We start from the raw sequence: 5,706 nt of genomic DNA on the forward strand, positions 1-5,706 counted from the left end.
ACCAAGTATGCCCTCAGGTCCAGGGGTCAGACAGCGATCCAGATGTTCAGGAGAGAGGATGTCAAGTTCTCAAAGGTTGACAAGGTCCTATGCAGGAACATCCACACTGCAGGCTCAAAGGACAAGGCTCGCAGACAACAGGCCCTGTTGAAGACAAAAGGGAGGCAGGAAGAGTTTGGTTGCCAACCAACAACCAGTGCTGCACAAAGCAGGAAGACTGCAGTGGAGGAGGACAGGCAAGCCACAGTGAGGCACATGGCTGCTCGAAAAAGAAAAAATGCACTGGAAGTGGAATGTCCGCCCACTTTTTTTTTTTATATAGAGATGCCATCCCTGGCTACCCCCCGCACTCCCACTGCGGAGACCGTCCTGGCAACTCTTTCCCACCCCCTCTTTTTGTTGTCCGCCGTCACCGATACATTGTCCAATTTCCCCAACAATAATCTTTTTTTTTAAATAACCTAATCTACCAAAACCTCCAACTCCTGCTCCTCTTCGCTGCACTACTATCTTCCATTTTTAGTTAACCGTTATATTCACGCGACTGATCACAAGTTCAAAATCTAAGAACTTCTCAAGTGAGAAAACTAACAAGTTCTTAAGACAGGACAATTCTTAAGAAAAAAATGTGTGAATAGTGTTTAAGAACATTCTTAGGAACATCTTATATATTTTTTAAAGAATTGTCTTAAGAAATACCTTCAGAACACTTTTGTGAATCCGGCCCCAGGCAAGGACAGAACAGACACCACAGCCATGGACAGAACAGACACCACAGCCATGGACAGAACAGACACCACAGCCATGGACAGAACAGACACAGCCATGGGTTAGACACCTCACTCCAGAAGCCCACTGTGTTTGGTGTTTCATCCCACTGAGACAGATGATGACATAGTGGAGCTTGGCCGTTAGACAGATGATGACATCATCGCGCCATTGCTGCACAATTTTGTCAGTATCAGCAAGAGAGTACCCAAGGAGCGTGGCGATTTTTTCAATTTCTCCATCTCTCTTATTATGCACTAGATAGTTCCCCCACGTTGCAGACTCGTCTTGGTGACCACGGCTCCAATCTCTCCAGATCCACGTCAAACTCCTGTCTGTTCAACCTGAAGTAAGTGGTCTGGTCCTCCTGTCCACTACAGCCTCAACTGTTGACCACGTTTCTCATTTCATTGTGAGACTGCAGCATCTCGTAGACCCACAACCAACCGCCTCCATTTTACATTATGGAAAATGAGTTGATGCTCAGCAAGCTAGCTGTCTATGACCGAAAGACGCGTGTAAAATGTATGCTCCAGTCTCTCTCCCCGTTATGAGTGACTCGATTAATTTAGATTGACCAGTTGAAGTTTCCCAATTGTCCCATTGTGACGCAATAATCCGTCGCACCACACAATTTGACCAAATTTGACAGTGCAACAAAATCGCACGCCGTGTGCTTTGTCCCATTCAAAACAAATGGAATCGAATTTTCGCGGTGCGAATACATTGCACGCCGTGTGCATTGGGATGAGATTTTATCATAGACTTCAATGGTGTGAGTTGAGAATCAAATTTTGTGGTGCGACAAAATCGCACGCCGTGTGCATTGGCCTTTAGACATGTCTACATCGTCATGATTACAAAGATGCCACTTGAAATGCATGAAATCCAAGTTTATTTGTGTCTTACACACGTTCGCCTAGTATTTGACTGCCTGTAGCAAATCGAATCATGAATGGTCCCAGTATTGTAGCTTCAGACGGACATGTTGGTAGTTATTGTGCTTGCTGCAGCAAGCCCACGACATGTTATTGCTCATATATATTTATATGAATCCTGTTCTTTTACCAACTGCTAAGACAACAATATAGTAAACTAGTTACTTTAGCTAGCTAAAGATATTGCCCCCCCCCCCAAATCATTTTACAACTTGTTTAGCTATTATGTTACAATGTTTGTACATGAGTACCACCCTCAGCCATGTAACAGTGCTCACTCGATTTGGTGACGCTGAAAAATTTCGTACAACTGAAAAATGTTGTAACCTGGTATGGAGATGTCTAGATTGAGAACACTGTTCTTAAGCCATGATTCAGAAATAGCTAGAACATCAGGAGTAGCAGTGTGTGCCCAGGACTTTAGCAGGTCTAGTTTGGGTAACAGGCTACGGATGTTAATGTGTAGAAAGCCCATAGACTTGCGATCACAAAAATCATTGAATGACAGGTCAGAGATGGCATGGTCAACAATAGCTGGGCCTGGATTGGGATGTACATTACCAGAGATGAAAAGGATGAGGATAATCAAAATGTGACTAAGTATGGAGCCATAGCATTGCTTAAGATGATTGTTATTTTTCATGGAGGGTTTGGCATGGATTGGGAGAGGAGGGTCAATCAATTGCTGCAACAGTATGAAGGAATACAATGGAGAGCATGGCACAGACAGACTAGGAAGACATGTATTCTTTGTAATCCAGAAAGTGGAGACACAATTTCTATTTTGTGGCACACAACTGTCACTCCATGTGACTAGCTCAGTCACCTCAGGATGATCTTGTACAACTCTTTCTAGTATTTTAACTATGGCACTAGCCATGTCATTCCCTCCCCTACCTGACATTGCCTCCGTCCACACAGCACAATACCCTTTCTTAGTTTGTGAGCTGTGGGCAGTCATATTGTAGAGATTAAGCTTCCTTTTATAAAAGAATGAACTAACCTCAGCTCGTGGACATGAAATGACATTTTCTAAGTCAAAGCAGACTGTAAGGTTCTGTTTATCATCCCTATCTCTTTGGCGCTCTTGGCATTCTTTTCATTGATATGCTTATTGTGTGCATCCTCTTGGTCCTGGGTTAACAACCCCTGTTTTTGGGCTGCCTCATGTGCCTCGCATTCATCACACCGGTCTGATTTAGGTACATGGAAACATAGATTAAACTCTGTGTTAAATAGAAACCTATAATATGACATTTTCACAGGTGTGTCTTCATTTTCAGCACACCTGATTTTATAAAGATCATACATCTTTGCCACATTAAGAGTTGCCTCAGGATACTGCTTCTGGGTGCGGGCACGACAGTAATGGGACTCAACGACAGGGAAAGACCTCAATTGAAATAAGCCAGTGGCTTTCTTGGGTTTTTATCCTTTTAGTTGACCTTGTATGTAATATGTACTCTCATGTACCTACTTCTGCAAATCTTCTAATAAAGTTTTCAATCAATCAATCAAAACCTAATGTGTTCCCGGACTTCCCGCACCGTCTCTTTTTTGTTTGCATCAATGTGTTTTTTACCATGCTTTTCCCTTGCATCAGACTTTGGCATGCCAGTCTGACTCTTTTGGTGTACATTATACACTGTTTTTTGACTAATAGAAAGAGTACCTAGAAAAAATGGCTTGCATACTCTAACTTTTTGTCCCTCTAAGTCTATATCATGGAAATATTTGAATGACTGAGTACGGCACGAGTCGCCGCCACTACCACGTGGTCTTTGTTTGATGTCGCACTCAGTTGGCATCATAATGTAATCATATTTCCTGTCCTGATTTAGATTATAGTACCCTTCAAAACACTTCTCCCTCTCACCATTTGTAATTTTCCTGGCACAGTTACATTTACAGGACATGGTGCAGTTCTTAAATGTTTTCATTTGTTTGGCTGGCACTGTTTCTTTTGATGTGTTCAAGTGCTCTTTACCCTCTTGATAAAGTCTCGGTCCTCAGTACTGGTCTTCTCATATACCTTGTCCATGCAGATGCCACAGGTCCTGTCTTTGCTCAGCTGTAGCTGCCTATGTTATCAAGTTGTTGATGAGCTAGCAAGCTAACCAATGCTAACGTTAGCTAGCAAACTAGCTAGCTAACCTTGGCGAACTAGCTAGTTAATGTCGTGTTATTCTATTACACATACACGTGAGTCCTTCTGTATTTAAATGTAAGTGTCTTTATTTTAACTCGCTCTCTAAGCTCTACAATACCGGTATCTTGTTGTCTCGTTGTAACCTAGCCCACCTGACCTGATGTCACTACGGTGGCCTGTACACAATTACAATAATACCACATCTCTCTTTCTAGAATCAATGGGTAGACTGCCATTGATTCATCAGACCTAGAGGATTATTCTTTCACTCTTTATTTTTTTTTCGTGCAGGTGGTTCCACAATTTATAGATTGAAGTGACTTGTACCTGTAAACGTCAATTACAAGAAGAAGAAAAAAAGACAAGACAACTTTTTTGGGCACTTTTGATGACACTATGTTAATGGTGACCAGTGAATTGAAAAGCGATGCAATATTTGATTGATCTCTCTGGACATGGGCATGACTTTGGCCTTGGTGATAAAGCACTTTTTATACTAGTGGGAGTTGGCTTTCTGATTATATCAAAGGCAGTACCTCGCACAGCTACCCAACATCTGAATGAATGCCTCTCTCCGTTTCTTATATATTAGAATTTAAACAAGAATAATCAGATACAAATATCTAGAAAAGATAAAGACAGGGTGCGTTAGAGGTAAAATAGTTGTTTTCTGTCTATATTTGGCTGTTAAATACTGTACCTAATCATCTTGGAATGTGAAGGATTCTCTGTCCAAAACATGGACAAAGTAGAACAGTTGCTATGGTTGCAACTAGGTGTGAATATTTGGCATTCTTTAATATATACGCAATACATTTGGACTACACTACAAATCCATTCTGTAGCTGGGTATACAATGTATCATGGTATAACATTTGCATTGATGTCAAACAGCTGGGTCATAGAAACGTTACTCTCGAACCTAGATCCAGCCTGGTGCAGTACGTCAATGTCTTCTAGAAAGATGTACAAAGCGAACAGCATCACAGAAGACAGGACCAGTCTTAATGTCATAGAAATAGATTTACATGTACTCTAGATGTATAAATCACTAGAAATTACATTTATTGAAGTGATCCCTCTAATTAAACTTTGAGTGAGACAAAGGAACACCTGGCTTTCCTCTCAGGTGAGGGGATAGAGAACAAAGGTACCTACTTTTGAGGAAGTATTATAGTAAAGTAATTCAGTGCATTACAAAACAGTGTTGCAAAGCACAGCATATCACACAACATCCCAGGCACCGAGTCGAAACTGTTCATAATCAATGGTGTTTGAACCACTTTTTTGACTGTTTAGAATAGTGAAAAGACTAAGGTGCTCTGAATAAGGAGAATGGAATAGAAAACGTTTTAAAGTGTTTATGGAAGAACTATGAAGGTTATCACATTTGAAGGCACGTGTGTGTTCTTTGGTGAGCAGGTCTGCCTGGTACGTAATACTGAATCTGATTGGCTGGATGCTTGGGGTCGTTTCTAGAGGATTATTCTGCCTCTATAACTAAAAGGTCTGATCTGAACCTGATCGAATAAACAATTCTACTAACAACCCTATATATATATATATATGAACATAAAAAGAGCATGAACACATCTCTTCTCCTAAACATAACTTTTTTTAAATAGATTATTTATTACATGATAATCTTTTTTTTAATAGATTATTTATTACATGATCCAATATCTGTGTCTTTGCCTCTCCTCTCACTCTCTTTGAAGTTGACAGTCTTTCACTATCACAAATTCTGTAACAAAAACAGTTTAAATGTTATTCTAATATAAATGGGGCAACTTTTATCAAGTCACCAATAATATAGCAAGCTAGCTAGCTAGAATGTATGGAAGGGGAGTA

This window comes from Nansenia antarctica (genome assembly GCF_963989245.1).
Source record: "Nansenia antarctica genome assembly, chromosome: 14".
Taxonomy (NCBI): Eukaryota; Metazoa; Chordata; class Actinopteri; order Argentiniformes; family Microstomatidae; genus Nansenia; species Nansenia antarctica.